The sequence below is a fragment of the Cololabis saira genome, chromosome 7 (genome assembly GCF_033807715.1).
Source record: "Cololabis saira isolate AMF1-May2022 chromosome 7, fColSai1.1, whole genome shotgun sequence".
Taxonomy (NCBI): Eukaryota; Metazoa; Chordata; class Actinopteri; order Beloniformes; family Belonidae; genus Cololabis; species Cololabis saira.
The window spans coordinates 48324941-48337025 of record NC_084593.1 but is presented as its reverse complement, the minus strand read 5'-3'; positions in this window follow the sequence as shown (position 1 = coordinate 48337025).

The following is a 12085-nucleotide window of genomic DNA, read 5'->3' as shown; positions in this document are numbered from 1 at the left end:
CAGTCGGGCTCGATCCATGCAGCTGGCAGGAAGACCACCTCGTTGAATCACCTTGGCTAGAGACCTTTCCAGGCGTCGAAGGAAATCTGACAGTTTCTCTCCTTTTTGCTGCTGCATCAATCTGAAAGCAAAGTAGAGATCATCACCAGACTCAGCACTTCCAAAAGCACTCTCAAGCGCTTCCAGACACTCTTTTGGGCTGGCATCAGAATGTGTGTGTCGCACTGCTTTCACAATTTCTAGTGCAGGTCCCTTTAAACTTCCCATGAGTCTGCGTCTTTTTTCTCTGTCAGAGCATTCTGTCTCCTCCACCATAAGCGATGCTTGTTCTAACCAATGGTCAAATATTTCCTCACCTGGTGGCGTTGGTAGGGCTCCTGAGAACGTGCGTAGTCGACCATAACTCCCTCCATCAGCTGGTTTAGTTGTCTTATCCAACAAATCTCCAACAGCACGAAGGATAGATTCAGTGGAGTTAGTGGGCGGGGGTGTGCTGAGGAATAGTGATTTAAGATCCTCCATAGTTTTACCTTCAGCTTGCAGCAACCCTCCCAGTTTACTGTTAAACTCTTCAGAAGCTGCCTGTGCCTTTCCTATGATGATAACAGGCCACGCCTTTCCACCATCAATAGGTATAACTTCAAGAGGAGCACTCTCTTCATCCACAACCTGTCTACTCTCGCACAAAACCATCCGTTGGTTTAGTCTTGCACTGAAGTTTCTCCCACGGACACGCACTCGTCCAAAAGACTTGATAGTTTCCAGTGTTTCTTCAATTTCACTGACCTCCACTTCTTCTGGGACGATGGTCATAAGCGCATATGTCTCATCCAAACCCTCACCACGGCACCAGCGCTTTAACTCTGACACTAGTTCTGTTCTTTCCATGGTAAAGCTGTTCGTAAGTTAGGTTAAAACTTTACTTAGTTACTTCCCCTTTAAAGCTTTAACTCCCTTTTTATTTTAAACTGAAAAATTCAAAACAATCCCAGCGGTGCCTCCATTTTATGTAGCGCTCCCCTTAGTAATCTTAACAATAAGGGCAGGGCTTTTGGGTTCTTATATTGACTATGTTTAACCCTGATTAACTCAGTTTTAATGTTAGTTTTGAATCTCTCTTTTTTTAGATTACACACATGAACAGACTTAAATTTACCTATGAATTCAATTTAAACTCCAGTTTTTAATAAAGATTTTACACCCCTAAGGTATCTTTATCTCTGAAATAAACAAACCTCTCTCTTAAGGTAAGTAAGTAAACACACCACAAGAATTTTAAGTAAAATCAATTCTCAATTATTTAATTGAAAACTTCTTAATGAAATGGAAAAATAAAAAATATGAAAGTTCTTAGGATTTTAAATCTTCACAATAAATCCCTCTTTAAACAAAAAACACTTATTTGTCCCTTTTTCCACAGGGAACACAATAAATGAAATACTCTTTTCTTTCCTTCATATAAACACCATAAATAAAATATTCTCCCTTGTTTTTGAAAAACACTGTAGCAAACTTTAGTAAATGTAAACAAACCTTTTTTTACCTCAAAAGGAGTAATGCAGAACTTTAAGTTCCCACAACTTAATATAAGTGCAAAATGTGAACCCACAAACCTTATAAACACAAAGCCGGCACTCTTATTAGCTTATTGAAAATAAACCCCGGGGTACCCCTTTAATGTTTTTGTTGCAGGCCTGAATGTAGCTTGGGATCGTGGAAACCATAAACACAGTGGTTGCTTCACCCAGCCGGGCACAGAAAAATAAAAAGGTACCTTACTGGTCAGGACTGTATCCTCCTGCCCACTGGCTGATGGCTGGAGAACAGGTGATTGCAAGAGAAAATCCAGCCCGAGGAAACCAAAGACCCGTCACTGCCCAAGTTGCGGTGCTCACGCCTCGTCTGCAGCTCCACGCTCCGTCCCCACAGTCACGGACGAAGCAGTTGGCGGGATGCCAACTAGTCCGGTCCTGTGAGCTTCTAGCTTCTGCTTTAGCCGCTAGCCTCCCGACGTCCCCACCTGCGGAGTAGTTCACTCACACACATATATGGAAGTCACTCTCAAGTCCTCTGGAGCGTCTGGATTAAACACCTCCACGAACCTGGTCACTCACGTCTGCTCAGCAGTCTCTTTTCGTTCCTGCTTTTCCCTTAAGGCTCCTCGTGTGCCTTCTCCTTGCTTAATCAGTCCTCCTCTGCTCATTGTCCCTCCTGGACAAACACCTGAGAAGTTACGTTCCGGCCAATCCACAATTAACCCCTTAAATGCCATACATCTTGTTTTTACAAATAAATCATAGTTCAAATAAAACATTAAACATATAATATATATATATATTTAAATTGCTTTTAACCTTTTATACATTTTAATGAATTTAAACCTTTTTACTCACACTTTTTTATATACTTTGATGAAATGACACAATGAATATCAAGTAACATTTTTAACCGGGTTACATTCGTCTTTCAAATCACGTATGGCTTGAAGTATAGGTTGTTCAGAGGATTTACTCTGCGTCGAGGTAGCCTGGGAGCTAGCGCCTTCGTTAGCTTGTTTGCTGGTGGTCCCGCGTCTGTCAGGCATGGCGCTGTTTTAGTTTGTTGGAAACAACTCAAACAGATTTAACAGTCGACTGGTGACTTTATCAAAGATATGAGCCGTGTTAATGCGGTTATGAAACCGAGCAAAAGCGTCTTTATAGATTTCTGGTGTTGAGCTCTTCCACCTCGCTCCTTCCCTACATGGCGCAGCACCGGAAGTCCATCTGCAGCGACTCATTTTAGACACAAACAGCAGCTGTTTACAGGACTGTCTCAGAAAATTAGAATATTGTGATGAAGTCCTTTATGTTCTGTAATACAAAAATGTCATACATTCTGGATTCATTACAAATCAACTGAAATATTGCAAGTCTTTTATTATTTTAATATTGCTGATCATGGCTTACAGCTTAAGAAAACTCAAATATCCTATCTCAAAAAATTTGAATATTCTGGGAATCTTAAGGTGAAGTAAACATCTGAAATGCTTTGCCACAAGCTGTAACTGCAGGAACTACACAAAACTCTGGTGATGCAGATCTTCCGAGATGGTATTCCCCGGAGCATCCACATTGTTGGAAACCCTTCTGCATCGTCAGCAGGGATCTCAGGTTCACAGGTGTTTCGCCCCTTAACCTGTACACCTCGCCTGAGTGGGGCAGCAAAGACTGACTAGCCTTCACTTGCAGAAGGGTTCCAACTGTGGGCCCTCTTCAGCCACAGCCATCTTGAGCTGGACTCGGCTGCTGAGGCTATGTCCCTGGTGGCTTTCTTCAGCTGTTTGGGCTCCAGCCCAACCCTCTGGAGAAAGTAGCGCACCGATTTTGCTGGGAACCCACGGCAGCCGACTTCAATAGGGAAGACTGTTGCGTGCCACCCTTTCAAAACCGCTTCGTCGATCAGATCCTGGTATTTGGCTTTTTTAAGTTGATGGGACGTGGCTAGCCTCTCTTCCCAGGGCACCGTGAGCTCAGTAACTATGATGGTTTTCGTGCTCCTGGATAGCAGGACCATGTCTGGTCGGACCGGGGTCACTGCCACGTCCTGTGGGAAGACAAGCTTCCTCTTCAGGTCAACACTCAGCTCCCAGTCGGTGGGGCGTTGCAGGATAAAAGATGGGTTCTTTGCCGCCATGCTGGTCTTATGAACCTTGTCCCCTTCCCTCACAAAGGTTATGGCTTTGGGCTGTTGGGCCTGCTTGTTGTTTGCTTTGACTCGCTGCTGTTCCACCCATTTGGCGATTTCCGTGAGGACCTTGTCGTGCCTCCATCTGTAGCGTCCTTCTGCCAACGCCTTTGTACAACCAGTCAATATGTGGTTCAGTGTACAGGAGGCTGCTCTGCATTAATTGCAGGATGGGTCTTCCTCACTACCCCACCTCTTCAGGTTGCTTGGTGTTGGCAACAGGTCAGTCACTGAGCGTAAGAGAAAGCTCAACTTCCCTTGGTTGGTTTGCCACAGTTCCTTCCAAGACAGCGGTCGCTCCTGTGCCTGGTCCCACTGTGTCCACCGACCCTGAGAGGCAAGTCCAACCGCTCTCACCTGGCGGTCCTCCTCTGCTGCCTCACGGACTCTTTGTACCATGACACCTCTTCTGGCTCTGGCGTCAGCTCTGCTCCACCTCTTCTTGCTGTAGTGTCCAAGGCCCAGACGACCCTGGCATACCACGCCCACAATTTCCTGATGTTTCCAGTGGGACTCTGCCTCCATCACCGCTTGCTGGGGCTTCCACTTTCTGCCGCATTTGATGGTCTTGCTTGCATGTCTTACTTTCCCGTCTTCAGACAAAAGGAGTGTGCCGACTGCCCTTGCCTTGGTGGCTTTAAACTCCTCGACCACTGATGAAACTGGCAAGGGAAGCTTGGAGGTCTTGCTGTACAGGTTGATTGCACTGAAGGATGGGGGGACTCCCAGCCATTTCCGCAAGCACTTGCTGCACAGTCTTTCCATTCCTTCCACTTGGGACATGGGAAAGTTATAAAGTAGGAATGGGCATTGCAGCTGTGGTATGATGCCATACTGAAAGCACCAGACTTTAAATCTCCCAAGTAGTTGACTGTGCTCGATTGCCTTGAGCCAGGTGTTCAGCTGGGCTTTGGTATTGGTGAGATTGCCGCTGTCGTTTAGGGAGCTATCGAAATGCTTTCCCAGGCATCGGATCCCTTGATCTTGAATAGTTGGGATCTCAGAGCCTTGGATGCTGAAGATGTTTCCTGTTAGTTTCCTCTTCAAGATGCTGAGGCTCCTTGACTTTTCCGGTTTGAACTGCAGGCGTGACCATGTTGCCATCTTTTCCAGTACGGTCAGGATCCACTGTGTCCCCTGGATTGATGGAGTCTTCACCGTCACGTCGTCCATGGAAGCTCGACAGGCAGGGTGTCTCGTGCCGTCGTCTGCTTTCGGGCCTCTGCACTGCATTCCTCCCGCCTTCAGCAACAGATTCATAGCCGCTACGAACAGGGCCACGGAAATCGTGCATCCTGCCATGATGCCCTTCTCGAGCCTTTGCCATTTGGTGGTGACACCGCCCACGGTGAACCGCATCCACAGCACATCCATATGTGACATCACAAGCTCGACTACCTCTGATGGAACTCGGTAGTGATCCAATGCCTTTCGGATCAGCTGGTGTGGGACGCTTGGGTAGGCTTTGGCAAGGTCCAGCCAAACAACAGAGATTGTGTTGTATTTTCTCTTGGTTTCATTAATGAGCTGGCTGATCACTGCTGTATGTTCCAAGCAGCCGGAATATCCCGGGACTCCTCCTTTTTGGACACTGGGATGAATGAACTCATTGGCGAGCAGGTAAGTTGTTAGCCTTTTGGCGATGATAGACCAGAATATTGTACCCTCTATGTCCAGCAGGGAAATCTCCCGGAACTGGTCGAGTCTCGTGGAATTTAGCTCTTTTGGCACAAAACAGCCCTCAGCGAGAGTCCAGAGTCCGGGTTCCAGCTTCTTCTTCCACAATGTCCGTAGGAGCTTTGAGAGCCTTTTCAGCAGCTGCGGGCAGCATTTGTAGATTTTATAGGTGGTGCCTGATGGTCCTGGGGCAGATCCCGCCCGTGCTTTGGTCACCACTGCCCTCACCTCATCCATGGTAAAGTCTGCCATGTTAAAAGGGGTGTGTGGCGTGAGCATCGGTAATTGGAACGGACATTCTCCCAGAGGAATACCTCTGGAGGGGTCTCCGTGTGCAGCCGCCACACTGACTTCTATTTCCTCCTTTGCACGTGTCAGGGTCCCACCCTTGGGCTTTTCTAAGAGGTCTGCTGTGAATTGGAAAGGGTTGTTGAAAAAGGCTTTCCTCTTTCGGCGCTTCTCCCTCTGCTTCTCCCGGATGATCTCAGCTCTCCGAAGCTGGATTAGCTTTTTCCGCGTCTCTGAGCTGATCTCATCCAGGGCCGCTCTTTCCTCTTCACTTGCTTCCAACCACCTTTTCTTGTCTTTTCGTGTCTTTAATTCTCCTCGTAGCTCTTTGATCTGCCGCTGTCTCCTGCTGGGCCATGCTGGCGGCCTGGGAGTCTTTCCTTCTTTCGCGCCAAAGGTGTCGTAGCATGCCTTGTAAACGACATCAACCATGGTCTTGATCTTCTTAGCTTAGCTCAGCTTAGCTTAGTGTTCTTGAACAGTCCTCCGCAGATGTTGCATCTCCTTTTGGCTTCGGCCTTCTGTCTCTCCGCATCCCTTCTCGTAGTCCTTTTGCCATTGTCCGGGTCTTTAGCGGTTTGATCCGTCCGAGATGGCAGATTACCCCCCTCCTCGGTCTGCCTGGGGGTATTCTCTTTGTTCAGAACTCGTAGCTTTATTGTGCAGTGCTTCGGGGTGCTAGCCCTAACACTATTGCGTGCCGTCTTTCCGAGCTGTCATCCGTTCTTTCTCAGATGTCCGTGGGTCTTCCCCCACCGCCAATGGGCCTTTCCCCATGGTCTCGACAGTACTACACAAAACTCTGGTGATGCAGATCTTCCGAGATGGTATTCCCCGGAGCATCCACATTGTTGGAAAAAACTGTAAACCATAATCAGCAATATTAAAATAATAAAAGGCTTGCAATATTTCAGTTGATTTGTAATGAATCCAGAATGTATGACATTTTTGTTTTTTTAATTAGATTACAGAAAATAAAGAACTTTAACACAATATTCTAATTTTCTGAGACAGTCCTGTAAATAGAAGCAGCACCTTCCGACCGCTCCGTCCGTCCGTCCGTCCATCCCTGCGGGAAACAAAACTTCAGAGATAAAGCAGCGCTGGTGAAATACGGCTCAGAAGCAGCAACACTCTGCTGTTGTGTTTCCCCGCGCTGTGACCAGACCTTCAGGCATCAGCTTTATGTCCTCTGGATTGAAAATGAAAGCTAACCCATACAGGAAATGATTGGGACGGAGCTCGTAATGATCCACCACTGCAGAGGTGTCAGTGGAGAAGAAGGATCGTTTTTCTCTATTTCTCAGAAAGGTGCTACAGATAAAAGAGGATTTTGCAGCACATTGGCATTTTACAGAAGGTTCCCTCTTTTCTTTACTGCAGTCACTTCCTGTGACCGTCCCTCTTCATCTAAACTGTCTCTCCAGGGCAGGACTCTGCTGAAACCTGACAACAATGTTAGGGAAGAAGAAGATCATTTTAAACAAAAGGGTGACTATGAAAATACCAAACTTTCAAAAAAACGGCTAATTTCCCCCGTCACAGTTTTATAAAAAAAAGAAGTAAGAATAGTCCAGGAAAACTGCCTTTAGAGACCATTTCTGTATCAGCAATTCAGCCCGAGACTAAGGAAGAATTTTACAATTCCAATTCCTTTTTATTTTCTTTTTTCATGTGCAAGAAAATATTGAACATATATCAAATGTTTAAATTAACCCTTGTGCTGTCTTTGGATCAAGGAAGGAGGAAGAGAAGAAGGGAGGAAAGAAGGAATGAAGAAAAGAAGGAAGGAAGGAAGGAAGAAAGAAAATAAGGAAGGAAGGGAGAAAAGAAGGAAGGAAAGAAGGAAGGAATGGAGAAAGAAAAGAAGGAAGGAAGAGAGGAAGGAAGGAAGGAAGGGAGAAAGGAAGGGAGGAAGGGAGAAAGAAAAGAAGGAAGGAAGGGAGAAAAGAAGGAAGGAAAGAAGGAAGGAAGGGAGAAAGAAAAGAAGGAAGGAAGGGAGAAAAGAAGGAAAGAAGGGAGGAAGGAAGGAGGGAAGGAAGGAAGGAAGGAAGGAAGGAAGGGAAAAAGAAGGAAGGAAGGGAGGAAAGAAGGAAGGAAGGAAGGAAGGGAAAAAAGAAAGGAAGGAAGAGAGGAAGGAAGGAAGGAAGGGAGAAAAGAAAGAAGGAAGGGAGAAAAGAAGGAAGGGAGGGTTAAAAGAGGAAGGGAGAAGGAAGGAGAGAGCAGGAGGAAAGAAGGAAGGAGAATTAGGTCATTTTGACCCAAAGACGGTACAAGGGTTAAGGAAAGGTTTACATCACAAGACACAAATAAAAGTTGTCATTTTGAATTTGATAGGAGCAAACAACACACTCTCACTCCGCAGGCATCTCTTTTCGACGAACGGTCACGAACCATTGGCGACACCTACTGACGCAAAAGGTACCCACATGCGTCTCTTTCAGACGCAAGTAGGCTCCAATTGACTCCAATGTAATCCCGTCTGCAGCTATATCTGACGCTCAGAGCAGCTGATCACCGCGTCCTCATTCCTCTTTTTAAAGTTAGTTTCTGCATAAAACTGCGTTTTGATTACATTTCTAGCGAGAAATATATATTTTACTTTCATAATATTCACTCAGTGAATGTAATCAAAAAGCATTTTTAACTTTCCAACAACGAGGAAGCGTGTGATTATGTACATTTACTGAGTGAATATTATGAAAGTAAAATATATATTTCTCGCTAGAAATGTAATCAAAACGCAGTTTTATGCAGAAACTACCTCAAAATATTGATTTGTTTCACTAAAAAATGAAAAACGTAGGCCGGGTACGTTTTTATGTGAGACTGGGTTGGCGTCACATATAGCCGCAGACGGGATTACATTGACCAGGCGTCGGTTTTTGGGAGTTGGGAGTGAGAGTGTGTTGAATTATTAACAAGTAATAACAACGAAAATACACAGAGTCCGTGTTCATTCTGCTTAAACTTTGATTTTCATACCGGGAGCGAGTCGCGCCCACAGAAGGCAGTTTTATTTTGGAAACCAACCGTATTTTCTTGCATTCCAAAAGTCCGACTTCCGGCCCGCCAAAATAAAAGATACAGTCAGTCGATAGAATGAAAAAATGAAAAGAATCCCTCTGGGAGCCCCCTATACGTCATAGTGACGAGGGGGATCCTGGACACGTGACAGATGCCCCCGTCGTGTGTCGTTAACTAAACGGTTAATATTTAAGATAGTTAAGTTTAGAGTAACGTAACATGTCAGAAGTTAACATACACTTTATTTTTCTTGGAAAATGCAATATTTTTCAAGATAGTTTTGGCATTAAAATGCATTTTATTAAGGTTACTAGCGAGAAATGTGTATTTTATTTACATAATCTTCATTTAGTAAATGTAGGCTATATGTTTAGTTTGTCAGTTATTACGGAGATTATGGAGGTATTTCTATCGTTGCTATGGTGCTATGGATGCTGTTATAATAAATAATTATAAATAATTTGAATTAATTATTAATTACATTACATTACAGCTCAAAATGTAACATTTTTCCTTGGCTCCATGAGTGGAAATCTTGTGAAAAATGAAATGTTGGTACATTGACTTCAGTTGCATTTGGCTGAAAATGTAAATATTACCACTCAGGGTAACATTTTTGTTGGCAGGAAAATGCCACCAACAAGGCATGTTCAGCTCCAGGCTGCAGTGAGAAGGTCTTGCCTAATAACAAAACCCTACCTCGCTACCTCACCCATACGGGGTTTAATACCTTCCCCAGGGCTCTATTTGGGACCTGGTTCCTATAGCAGAAATGGCTGTGGTTAGAGTAGTTAGAGTTTTTCTCCCAGGAGAGTCTAGTACCTGAAGAAGTTTCCTGTGGAAGGAACTGGATAGGAGAAATCTCTTCTCCACGGTGATAGCCCTTAGGACATTTGTTTCAGTGCTGCCTCCTCTTCCCCTGCTCATACTGACTTCTTTTTCAGACTGCCAGTATTCTCAAGGTTGTTTCTCGTGATGGAAAAATCTTTGTTTACTTGTTACATTTTAATTAGAATTCCAACCTCTGCAGCAAGAGTCTTGCATGAAAATTGGATGAGTAATAAATACAGAATCTCTGCACAAAGACCCCTTACTAAATTGGAAAAAGGGGAAACAGATTATTTTATTTGATAAATGGTGGAATTACACCCCCTGACGCACACACATCCAAATATAAAGGCCATATATATGTTTGATTAATCATCATACACACATACTGGGTAATTGCGTAAATGAAAATCTTTTTGGTTTTTAACTTCTGTTTATTGTATCACTGTTAACTGTACAATTGTGTTACGCAGCATTTCTCATCATACAGGGCTGTACGCTTACTTTTTTGAATGGTAGCACTGGTGCTAGCAAGTTAAACATTTTAGTAGCACAAATAAAAATTTACTAGCACACCCGGGTGGACAGTTAGTAGGGGTGTAACGATACACTAATCTCACGATACGATACACGATACTGAGGTCACGATAACGATAACGATACGATATTATAGCAGTATTTTTTTAACAACCTTGAATGAGGAACATATGACTGGAAAAAATGGTCTTTTATTTGAAAGACACAAAATACAAAACAATGCTGTGCGTTTGCCCTATTGTTACAGTTTGTAATGCTTTATAACTGTTTAAGTTTTAAAGAGAAATCCAGGCCAACCATTTTCCACAAACTGAACTAAAAGTAAATGTCAGGTTTGCATTATGATCTTCAGTTTCATACAAGTACAAATATTTAGACACAAACTGAATAGTTTCTCTCATGTATGATTTTACTTTTTATTTTCCAGAAATTTAACAACTAAAATTAAATAAATAAATAAAAGTAAATAAATACATACAATTTTACATCATAAAAAAGATTGATTTATGCTCACCTTATAAGTGTAAGAGGAGATTTTTTTTTGTTAAGGTTATTTTGGTAATTCAGGGTTCATTATTTTATAAATATATTCTTTATATTCTGATGTAAATCAGGGACTATAATGACACTAGTCAGTTTATCTGTAGTTGTTAATACTGTATGATTTAGATTGGGCGGAGTGATACAGCACTAGGTGCTGTGTTGATGCTCTAAAATCCTACGCTGTTGAGCGGACAGTAAAGTACTCTCAAACTCAGCAGAAGTTGTCGTCTGTTTATCCTACTCACGACCCGAAAAAGGTTTAATTTAATAAGGTAAGGCTTAACTCTACACCAGACTTAAAAGTTCAGAGCTCAAAACCCCGCTAGAGTCCCGTGATCGGGACCGGTACTACTTTCTTCTGAGCGGAGTAAGATTTTGGTCCGCGTGTCGAGGCGCAGTCGCCACGCGCGGTCGGATCATAAATAGTATTAATAGTATTAATAGCCTTTCCACACGGCGCCCCGGGCCGTATGGTCGCGAAAATACGGTATTTATTAATGAAATGTCAGAATAGGTAATTTTTTGACGATACCCCGGTGGAGAAAGGCTGATGTAGGTCAAGAGACATTCATATTGATTTTCACACTTTTTTTAACATGACCCCAGCGCAACTCACTCGCACAAATGCGAGTGGATACATATTTCTCTTCGCACCGGATGATTTTTATTCGCAAATGCGATGAAAACTGTCGCACTGTACAGCCCTGTCATAGCACTCCCCGTTAGCTTGGCAATTAGTTTCTCTGGAGCTCATTATGTAGCCACTCCTCTTTTGTTGATCATTAATTCAATATCAGATGATTACATAGTACAGTATCCATGAACATTTATAATTAGCCTTGGTCACATGGTCAGGTGACCCTTGTCTCGGCTCTCAGTTTTAATTGATACAATGACTACTTTCACTTGTTTTGACTAGATGCAGATGAACCCAACCTGAAGTGGGAAAATTGGCAGTTCCTTAACTGACCACTTACATCTGGCTTCAACAGTGAGTCAATCACCTGCATGGTAAATTGTCTAACTTTGCAACAGAAATTGTTTGTTGTGCTTTAAATAGAACACAGAGAGACGTCAACCCCTCTGGGTTGGCATGAAAGGGTTGAGGTGAGGCCGCAGCCAAATCGGTTTTCTGTTGGGGGTGACAGTCGTCAAGAAGCTGGACTGTCCTGGGCTGAGCTGGTCACCGCTTGGGATGCCTGCTCCAGACAAGGAGCAGTAACATCTGAAATGGAGAGGGATGGACAGGTTTCATTGGAAAGAATGCAAGGTATTGTCATCAAGCATCATAGCGTACCATAGGTTTAATCCGCTGAGCTAATATAACTAACTTGTGCTAACTGAGCAGGATGTGGATGTGTTTGAGCTGGTTTGCGCGCCTGCTTGTTCTACCCATCTGCCCAGTTTTGTTTTATTGGGGGTTGGGAAGAATTAATCCCAAGGACCAGTACGGCTTATA